The sequence below is a fragment of the Monopterus albus genome, unplaced genomic scaffold (genome assembly GCF_001952655.1).
Source record: "Monopterus albus unplaced genomic scaffold, M_albus_1.0 scaffold139.1, whole genome shotgun sequence".
Classification (NCBI taxonomy): domain Eukaryota; kingdom Metazoa; phylum Chordata; class Actinopteri; order Synbranchiformes; family Synbranchidae; genus Monopterus; species Monopterus albus.
The window spans coordinates 116,647-128,485 of NW_018128019.1; positions in this window are offsets into that span (position 1 = coordinate 116,647).

An 11,839-nucleotide genomic window follows, 5' to 3' on the forward strand; every position below is an offset into this window, starting at 1 on the left:
ATTCAGAATACATTTCATAACTTGTAGAATGCAGAAAACATTAGCTTTTGCAACCTTAATAATGTACCTAGGGGCAGCTAACCAGTATCAGTGGATGCTCTGTTTTAATGTGCTTACTTCATTTCTGAAGCCTCTGTGGGCTGCAACAACGTACGCAGACTTTAAGTTTGCTCAGATAAAAACTTGAGTGGAAATGCCAGCAATTAAATAAATCCAAAATTTAGACATTATGGTTTTCTGCTTGGTTGAGGTAGCAAATTGTCATATTGTAATAGGGACTACAAAATGAAGATTGATGGTAACAGAGTTATCAAATATACCTTGACATTGTGGGACCTGTCTCTGCTTCTTAATGTCATGCTGCCCTTGTTGCACGTCACCCCACCCTCCTTTCTGTCACCATAGCTGCTGATAAAACACCGCTGGGTACACGAGGATTAGGAGAGACAAGTTCATTAATTAAGGAGAAACACAAATGCCATCTTAGGTATGAAGCAGCAAAGATATGCCCCAATGCATCAGAGTCAAACTGGTTATGTAATCTTGTCACATCCTCTTGAATATATTTTTATTAAGGCAGCTGATCTCCATTTAATTTTAATAAGACTTCTGAAACATTTTAATGGAAACCACTTGAGCTAATTTGGAGAAAAGCTAAGGAAAGGGGAATTACTACATCACTGTTAGTAAATGTGCAGCATGTCTCTGCATCTTTGTGTTTGCATGAACACATCTCTTGTGAGTGTCAGTGTCAATGTGCCAATGCAGACTTGATGATGGCGGTGAGGGTGTGAGTGAGCAGGAGACAGCGCTGTGTGTACTGGAGATGTGTTTTGATTACTGCACTGCCCCCCCCGCTGAGACACTGAAATGTGGTCAGACACACGCTGACTGATGGCCATCAATAATGCATATGGCGGGAGGATATGGCAACTCGCGTTATCATCAGGGACAATTGGTCTGTCCCTGCTGGAAGCCCCCTTCTCTACAGACAGATGGCTTCAATTTCCGATCTCATGAGGAGGAAAAGTAGGGAAAAAACCCTCCACTGTCACACTATCCTGGTCCAAGTCAATGAGCACCATTGCCCCATCTAATATGTGATTATTAACATTAGCTCCCTGTATGAGTGCTTGAGAAATGGCTCTTTATAACAGTAAGTGTTTACTAACAGATGAGGCAATATCTCATGGTTAGTCAGCAGGGGTCCTTGGCCAGCTGTTGTGTGGGAGAGAAAGCTGCTGTGTCTGTGAGTGGGAGGCAAAGAGGCAGTTAGAGAAGTAAAGCGTCAGCTTGTTACTGATCAGAGCAAAGAAAATCTAAAAAGATTCAGCATATCATTTCAGCATCAAAGGTGTTTAATGGTTATCAATCTGTCATCCGGAATTACGAGTCTATCTACTGTCACAGAAAATACAAATAATCTGAAAGGAGATAAAGAAGATTTTGGGAGTCAGACAGACGAATGTCTGGGAGTCTTTTAAGCGAGACTTGGGTCCCTGATTTTATCTTTTCTGAAAAATATTTCTCTGCTTTGACAAAGCTGACTGTGGCTGCTTATTGTGTGTGTCTGCATCAAAAAAAGGCAGGGTGGGGTAATGTGGGCATGTCTACATGTGCAAATGTGTATGTGTAGGTGCATCTGCATGTGTGCACAGCAGTTTCCACATGTGGCTGTGCTGGCATCACCTTAAACCACTGCCTCTGCCTTGGGTAGAACAGGACTATGTTTCATCTTTGTTTTGGTGATGTCACATTCAGACTTCAGTGGTAACGCTTCTAGTGCTGCACAGGCAGTAGCTACCAACTCTTTAGTCTGGAAACCATTGCCCTGCCACTTCCTCCTGCTGGTTCATGACCGGCGGCCCACTCACAGCCCTAATCAGGCCCTGATGAAAGCGGCCCAGTGTTTCTACATGGCTGAGGGGCTGTTTGAGGTGGTTTGCTGGTGACGGAGGTGGTGGAAACTCTTCTGCCACTGTGCCTTTCTAGTCCTTGCATGGAAATGGGCCCCTTTTGGGTTTTTCCCCCAGAGGGGGGTGCGGAGGCAGTTTTTCCAGCATATATTTCCCCCTCTTCTTAATGACTATTACATCAATTGCCTCCGTCACTGCAGTGTTTGAATGTTGCTTAGAATTTCAAGGCCAGTACATTAGTATTATAAATAAATCTATTCCTTACCTTCTCCCAGACCCAGGGGCTGGTTGGCACCTTCTTTAATAAGACTCTCATAGCTGCCTGCTGAGATTGCCTACTGAGCACCATCTTTACAGGTGGGGGCCAGGCACCCTGAATATGAGTGTGTGTGATTGTTTCTGCAAACAACATAGTCACACATACTAATATCTGGCTGCATGCCATCAACACCTAATGAACACATTAGCCTAAGTTGCTGAGCGGCCTTCACCCATACCCATTTATACCTGTATTTAGCATCTTGTCCACTGTGTGATTGTTGATTCTTCCCATGGTGTTGAACAGTAATGCATTTTTAATCTAATATAACGTACCATGGTCATTTTCTCTGTTAAAACTGCATAATATGCACTGGAGGCAGCGTTTCTGAGCAGACACTTGTGAAGTACATTGATGAAAGCCCATTCTTCCTTCCCCTGTCTCATTAGTTACCTTTCAGATCAAATGATGAGAGTCAGGGGTAGATCGCCAGACTCAATTGATCCACTCCAGCTTTGGTTCAAACATTTTTTTTGTCTTCAGGCCAATGACTTCTTCACACTTGTTCAAAGACAAAAAATGGGGAATTCTGCATTTTGATGCTTTGATAGAATCTGCATCAAAATGCATCATGACAGAGAATCAAATCATATCATTGTGCATATCAATCTGCGACTGCTGAGGATTTGCAAATTGTAGTGTCTTCTTGACCAATGCTGGTATACAGTATTGCATTCAGTTTAGCTTGTGTTTATAGCTGAAGATAAGGCTAGCAGCCTTCTCAGTGTTTCTTATTGAATAGACTACTGTTAGATCCTTCTAACGAGTCATGTTGCAGAAACTTGATATAGCTTATTTGTTTGTGTCAAAACACCTTTATTGTTGTGCAGGAACCATTAAAAGCACGTCAGTGAACCACACAGCTGCATTATGACAGTAGTCGCCATGAACACAGGTAGTTTCTTATGATGCAGTCCTGTATACGCAACCTTGCTCCTACAGATGCTCAGTATGACACCAAATGTGCAATTACTGTATGCACTGATGAAAATGAACCACTGTTTAATCCTATTTGAGTAGTTTACTAAACCAAATGTTAGTGTTTTTCCAGTACAGTGCAGTACAGTTATCACAAATGATGCTATTACTAAACCAGCAATGGTTAACATTCATTCACCCCAGTGAAGAGCAGGTCACATGGTGTAAATGTACTGTAGCAGTGCTGGCTACTAAAATGTTAATGAGCTGTGTTAAGATCGCAGATACACAGTAACTTAATTTATACTAGGTAGAATCTCGTAAATCAAGAATAAACACTGACATAGCAGTTAATCTGTTTACAAGATAAAAAAATTGTGATGGTCCAGCAGCAAACCTGGAGGGGACACAAAGGAGAGTGCACTAACCCCACTGCTACAGATGTCCATGTCCTTTTTAATAAGCAGTAAACTGGCCTGACTGCTGATACAGCGTCTCTTCTACTGCCCTCCACCAGGGCTAAAGAGGTAAAGGGGAGATTAAAATAAAACCCTCAATCCTTTTTTTGGGCTGTTGTCATTTTGATAGGTGTCACAGAGTGAGGTTGTACTCAAATGTGTTTTTGGCTAATAAGAAGGGGATAAACTCAACAGTGAGCAAAGATATGCAGCCATGCATATTTTATAGCTGCTGGAGAGTGCAGTGAGTTTACAAGGGTGGTGAGGAGATGTGGCAGAGGTGCCTCCTGATTTGAAGTGGCTAGTATGAGATGTGTTTAAGCCAAGAAGGGGAAACAAGAGGAATGGGAATTTGGGGTTGAGAGTATGTAAAGCCTTTTCCCTCCTCGCTACCATGTTCTGTCCATTAGTGTGAGTGGTGCTTTTCCACACTGTGGTTACCTCTCTCTCTTCAGGTTGCCTTGTCCCTCTTGAAGCATGTAGGGAGGAGGCAGGACAGTAGATGGAGAAGGAAATGGAAGTGATGGAAGCAGAGGTGGGTGGTAATTAGAAGCATTACTGTCATCAGAGGGTTATCTGTCCATGGTTCCTGCTGCTCCATTTTTTGATACTGGTGAGAGTTATGGAGCGAAATTACTCTGGCAGCAAATTACAGGGCCTTTTCTCTCTCTCCCTGATAAGAGGGCTATTAATATCTGACAATGGTTGGCACTTAACTGGCAACGTATGCCTGTCAACTCATCCCTGGGATCCAGTTCTTTTCTTACCTGAAAGAAAGAATTAACTGATACCAGGAGGGGCTAAGCTCCAGGCGTCTTATCAGTGGACTGCTCACTAAAACCATCAAGTGCATTTTTAATGGAAAAAGAGGAAGAATAGTTTCTAGTGTGAAATATAAAAACAGCTCGGGGGAAATGATGTTTGAGCTGTGTCATAATTTGTAACAACTGTGTTGTGGGGTCTTTGTTTGGGGCACTGTGTGTGACCATGTTCTCGGTGGAGGAGTTTCCCTCCCTCCAGGAACAGACAGGATTCCTCAACAAGACGTCTGCCTAAATGTCTTTCTCTGTTTTTGGTCTTTGTAAGGGCATGTACCAGTGTTCGTAGCTGTATAAGAATTAGATGCCAAATGCTAACAGTGCAGTAAAATGTCAAAGCACGTTGCTCACAGTCTGACGGACATTATAATAATGGCATCCTAAAATGCCCAAAAGTGTTACTCAGCGTTTTTAATGGCACAGGCTTTTATTAACGTTTCACAGTTGTGTAACTTCAGTTATTTACTGTAAGTGAAGCACCCATCAGCAATGAGCATGGCTCAGGTTTTGTGCTCTGTGCTTACAGGAACAACTAGCCTGCACAGACTTTGGTGGGCTTAGCCCGCAACTGACACGCAGTTGTTCACAGGTATTGTTTGGTGTGAGTACTGCTGTCTGCTTTTGGTTTCTGTCGGTAATGATGCTCAGCTGCTTGTCTGTTGGAATTACCCTTAAAACAAACAAGTACAGAGAAACCAGTTTAACTAAACCTGAAATGAAAGTTAGAATCACAACAAATAAAACGGTCTGTTGTATTCCAAAGCTACCGCTTATTTCCAGGGCTGGAAAGTAACTAAGTGCATTTACTTAAGTACAGCTTTGAGGTATCTGTACTTGAGCATTTTCATTTTGTGCTACTTCATGCTTCACTACATTTTAGAGGGAGTTATTGCCCTTCTTACTCTATTACATTCATTTTCTAACTGTAGTTACTTTTCAGAACCAGATTAATGCAAAAATTACTGTACAATCATATCATTTTTTGGATCTTTGATGGAAAATTCATAATCGACCCAGCAGTATGTAAAGTAATTCAAATTCTAGGATACTTAAAACTAGCTCCCTCTTTACTAGCATCAACATTAAACGTGATGAACACAGTAATGCATCAGTAATATTATATACATTAATGTTAAATGTGCCATTCTGTTTAAACTTAGGTTTTATTTTCTTTGCTCCAGCCACTGATTATATCAGTTATGATAACATTGCCCTCACCGGAGCTAATCCTGAGATCTGAGTGCACAGAAAGCGGTTGGTCTACTGTGGTAGATGTTAAGGCAGAACACTTGGGTCCTCATTTTACTGCCCAACATTTGTTTCCAAACTGTGTGACAGCTGCTGTCTGTTGATCCTAGCCTTAACAAAATCACAGCGATTGGAACGGAGTTAAATAATGACCATTTCTGCAGGATGAACCAGGCAAAACAACCACCTGCATGAAGCAAATTTTAGAAACTAGCTTGTGATTATATTTGTCACCACTCTGGAATGTCCTGTCATACATCCAGGGTTTGACTGTTAGTTCATCATTCAGGCATGATAGTGTTGTCTTTCAGTGTTGCTCACTGTCTAAAACATGGCACTGACACTCAGAATGTTGATTTCCGCTGGGAACGTCCACAATGAAATATCCACTCATGGCTCTGTAAGTCACTGTGCACCCGTGGGGCCCACGCCTTTCCTCAGCTGCTGCAGAGATGGACACATGAGTCCAGATGTAGCACAGTAAATAGGCCCATCAAGAAGAGCAATGTGGGACGTCTCTCTCACCATGTCTGGGCTCTGTTAACCCGTGTTTCAGTCCATGCATGTCTATGTGTATGTGAGAGAGAGAATGATGGTGAGAGAGAGAGAGTCACAGGAGAAGCATGAGTGCCCCTCACAACAGAAGAGAGAGAGACAGAGCTCGACTGTACATTTATGGATGAAAATTTCATGATGCTAAATCTAGATGGACTTTTAGTGTCAGTCAGGATTACAGCAGCAACCTGAACATTCATGAATTACTAAACTGGGGGAGAGTTCCCTGGGTGCAGGGACCAGGAGCAGAGGAGGCGAGAGGAGAACCAAAGCTAGAAGTAAATAAATAAATAGATCAGTACAAAAGCAAATGAAGTCGCCACAGTTGTCTCTACACTGGGTCGCACCTTCTGTAGGGGTTAACTAAAGGACAGCACAGACTATAAGCTCTGACTCCTGGAAGATGATGGAGCCTGTCTGAGTCTGCTCAGCTTACAGACTGTACGCTCACCGTGACAAGATGAGGAACTTGGGAGTGCTTGTGTCTATAAGTTGGGGGGAGGGGGCTGGCACAGATGTGTCTAATGCATAAACCTGCACTGTAGAGGAGAAGATCACAGTAGTGCCATAACAGCCATCCAGTTACATGATCTGAGCTGTTGTTAACTCTGTAGTAGACATTATACACTTACTGTGGAAAAGTTCTGTGAAGGGGTAAGTACAGAACCCAGTACGCAATGTATGTGAGTTCAGAAAACTATTGTGATGTGTGTACTTTGAGATGCAGATTGTGTGGTTGCTGCCATGTTTCAGAAAACTAAGCGACAGTTGAAGGAGAACAATAGTTTAATGTTTACATGTAGTGTAACGGCTGTGATGTGTGTACTTTAAGATGCAGATTGTGTGGTTGCTGCCATGTGATGAATGCAAATGCACAGTTAAAAGCAACACTGTCATGTCAAACCATGTTCACACTAGGGATGTCAGTGATTAATCAATCGATTGCCAGTAATAATTTAATGAATTACAAACATTAATGCAGAAGATGAGGGCGTGCTGTGTAAGAGCAGTGCATTTCATAAATTGCTGCAGATGAACCGTGGCTGATTATCAATTAAGGAAATGACTTAAACTTTGTATCCCCAGTGCCAACTAATGTAGACTGAAAATGCTGTTGACAGTTTGAGTTTCAGATCCCGTTCTGAAATACTGCTGGCTTCACCAAGCCCTGGGGCAAGAGAAAACCAACACTACTGTTTGGGTTTTTTGTGCACAGAAATCGTGAAGAGCACAATGTGTCAGTGAGTCAGGATTCTCAGAAACAGATGAGATGGCAGTTAAAGCTCTTTGGTTGTTTTCTATCTAAAACAACAGCTGATATGATTGTTTATGCTGTTTTTCAAGTAAAAATGTTGGTACTTCTAGCTTTTCTGCTTTTTTCCCCTTTTACTTTGAAATATTTTTACTTTTGTTATGTAGTATGAAGAAGTCACCTTTTAAAAAAATTCTTTCTTAAATTTTATTGGCTAAACAATCTATAAATAAAAACTTTAAATTTTAAGTTCTAAGAGTGGATAGTTGCAGTCTTGGCGGTGTAAAAGAGTTTTCGTGTTTTACTGCCCGAGTCTTGGCCATGGCCTGACTTGCAGGCTCTGCAAATAGGAGGGTAAATTAAGAAATCACTGATACCATGAACAGCTACACAAATATTGTGGACAGCCGCACTGCTCCCCTACTGTCCTCTGCTATGCCACACAGCCAAAACCAGGTGAGCTGACACCCCCATACAGTATCTGTCTCTCACTGTTGGAATGTCAGAGGGTGCGCTGTTGACCCAGGTGGAGCTGCCACTCAGTGTGTGTGAGTGTGTGTGTGTGTGTGTGTGTGTGGCACATGAACGCTGGGGTTTTGTGGGGGCTTGACAGTGTTTACGCCTGTGCTCCCCAGGCCCTGTCTGCCGTTTTGTTGGTGGCAGAGAGACGCCAGCGGAGAGGGGACAGGTGCAGGGTCTGGCTTCTGGTTTGATGTATCCACTGTCCACTCTCCTTCTTTCTCACCCTCCCCTTTAAAGACATTCCTCTCACATTTAACATAACTCCTCTTCAACAGGAATGATATTCCTTCGCTCTCCTTTTCTCAGCACCATTTGTGCTGTTGGTGTGTGCGTCCTGCTGGCAGATGAAAAAACAGTGAGAGGGAGATTTCAAGTTGCCCTCTTAATTAAAATTTGCCCTGACTTTTAGCCTTTACACTTCATTTTCAGTTATTTTCCTAAGAAACGAAATAATGTTGACAACAAACAAAAAACATTAACTGTGGATTTTGAGAAAATGTCATTTTATATTTTTATCAGTTATTAATTTAGTCTTTTTTATGCCCTACACTTGCCTGTTTTGTCTGACCAACAGTCTAAAACACTGATTATTCAGTTTACACTAATAGAAGAAAAGCAACAAATCCTTATATTTAGGAAACTGGGACTAGCAAACATTTAAATCAAAAGCATTTTTGATTAATTTACTGAGCAACTAATCCATTGTTTCAGCAGCAGTGCCATTTTCTGAAGCTTTTTGGTTTCCTAAAAGTCACTTCATGCCTATTGGATGCCACTGGAAGTGTTTAAAGTCCAGGTTAGATAGCAGGATGTAACAGAATAGAAGAGTGAAAGTGATCACCCATTGTGCAGGCCTGTCAGGGTGTAATCCTGCAGATCAATTCAGAAGCCAACCAACAGAACGCCGGTGCAGCGGGTGACAATGGCACAAGCCTGAAACGCACATGTGTGTCTACCTCTTGCCATCTGCTATGCTGATCATTAGAAAGGAGATCATATTGAGTTGGGACTCTCATAGATGCCTGTGCTCCTCTTTGTATGCCTCTCCCACTCAGTTATCCCTTTGTTGTCTTCTGAGCTTAATTTCAGGGCAAATGTGTGATGGGAGTTGGTTGTTTTTACTCTGCAGTGGAGTCCCCATTAGATGCTGATATGGTGTCACAAGACCACAGGCTCTGTTCTCTTGTGGCGTGACATTAAAGGTTAGATGATGCATGTCCTTATGTGCATTGTTGCACACAAAGCACACCTGCACATTTATTATCATTTGCATAGTTTTTTGTGGCATATCACACTCAAGACTCCCATGTTGTCTCATTTGAGTATGGGCTTACTATTTCCCTGCATCCCTGCATGTGCTTACTGAGGTATCCATGTTACAGTAACACTAGGACTCACATGTACAACACTCAGGAAGTGCTGCATGCTCCTAGAACCAGTTCCAGTGAGGGTGTTTAGAAAAACATAATTTACATAATGTAAATAAGACATGGGACTCAGACTGTGATGTGTTTGCTGCAGGTGACCCCTGGTGTCCAGCAGCCTTGTACTGCTCGTCTGGTTGCATGTTCAGATAGGAGTCTCAATCTGTGACTGAGGGATGGGGAGGGGTCGCTCTCCTGCTTTGTAGGGCCTGTGTTCATGCCCTTCCAGAGCCTAGCCAGAACCCCCAACAGCTTGGAAGATCAATATACAACTACATTTGCATAGAAAACACGGGGCAGGACAGCTACAGAAATCCATTAGTGCTTTTATTTGACCACAGTGCAGTTTGCAATTAAATTTAGATTTTTGCCAGGGCTCGTAATGCATTAAATTAGTTGAAAAGTTGGCTGCAGATAGGAAGCTACCTCAGCATTCTTCCTTCTGGGCCACCACATCCAAGGCAAAGTTAACTTCAACAAGTTGTGTTTTAACCATATCAGTGACTGTGGAGGAGACGGCTGTGAGCATGTTGCAAAGGGAAGATGAGAACAGAAGCTCCAGGGGCCACAGCTGTCTGACAGTCTTAAATAAAACGGGCAGCTGCTGATGCAAGGAAGGAGTCGTCCAAACCACAGGACCCGCTCAATAAATCTCTATCTTCTGTCCCTGAGGAGAGACGTGGCGTTTGACACTTAGACCACAAAGCTGATAAGAGATGCAGACAGGAAGCTGAAGGAAGAGGGGACAGTACAAAAATCCCAGACATGGCTAGATTTGGTAACATCTTAAAAAACATCACTAATACTTTGTTTCTTTACAAAATACATTTCTACTGTTTATTTAAAAAACGTTCACAGGGACAGTTTCAAAGCACTAATTTAATAATTAATCAGAAATAAATGGGTTTTTGCTACTTACACCATAGTGCTGGAATAGCTGGTCTCAGCTTGTTGTGCCATGTGTGATCTGTGATGCCGATGAGCCTGTCTGGTCCTTAGAGAGCTGTCTGAGTGGCGTTGCTTAGACCTTTAGCCAACAGAAGGTCAAGTGAGAGCACGCAGTCCGTGCTCCATGTGTCAGCACTTCGATCTCCAGCCCCATCCACTGGGAGAACATCGGGAGCAACAACACAACAGAGCTATATGTCAGTCAGTCTTCTGATCACAGCGAACACACAGAAATCACAGCCACAACCTTTGCAGAAACCACTTCCAGTATTTGAACTTGCAGACTTAAAGGTGTCCTGTGGAGTTTTCAGTGTAACATTTCTGTTTACATTCAGTTTGTTACAAAAACACATCCTGGCATCCTTAAGGCTGTGAAAACCTACCGAATAGGGCTGCACGATAAATCGTTTTGTGGGCATGATTTAGATCCCTGTGTGTCTCGGTCTCACGTGACAATGGTCATGTTGGCATTAGCAGGGATGCCTTGCATCAAACAGCCCACGTGATACATACAACATAGGGACTGGCACATCTAAACATTGCTCCACTGTGCCTCTACTGGAGAAAACAAACAAAAATCTGTAGTTGCCATTAAGCAATGCTTTATAGGGTGAGCTGATTCTCATTTTTAAATTATAATTCAATTTAAAAGCTTGTCAAGCTTATTGGATAAATCTTGCAATGCTGCAGATTCACAATCGGTGATGTACTTTTTACCTGAAGTACCTTTTCCCCAGCAGATTCCTGTTATTAAGCAAAGTCTTTTTATAGTGAATGTTCTTTTCCAACTTATCCAGTATGTCCTCAGCGGCTTTAGTGGGTATTTTTTCCCCTTGCTGAGAAAAGAATGCGAGGATGAGAAAGAGCTGGTGTTTATTTTTTGAAGTGTCCCCTGATGAAGGTGTCAGAACGTATGATGGGCCACGAGAGAGAGATGGAGAGAGACGGTGAGGATGAGGAGAGAAATGGGAGGGAAGGAAACTACAAGCTGCTTGACAGTGCCAGAGCTTCTCCATCACTTTACAGCCATGTATGGAGCTGCACCCTGTGGAGCCGCCCCGACAACAGGCTCTGGAAGAAGTGTTATCACCCCTTTAAAGGAAGAGAGAGGGAGCATTAGTGCCTCAGTGGAGAAGTGGTGACAGTTCTCTCCAGGACAGGAGACAGGAGCAGATAGAAGGGGATAGGAGCTCTTCCTTTAAGACTTCCTCAGGTGGGGGTGTTGAGGATAAGGTTGGGGGAGTTACAAGGAAATGATACACTGCCAAAAAAAGGGCTAAACTGGTTCAAGATGTCACTCAAATTGGTAGGAAATGAAACATATACAGTGAGGGATGGGAGTTGTGAGGGGACATAGCAAATCTGTGATTTTAAAGAAGAGTCCGAAAGGAAGAGTCAATAATGAGAGTAAGAAGAATAGATAAAAACAAAAAGAAGAGATTACACATTTAGGAAAAGAGG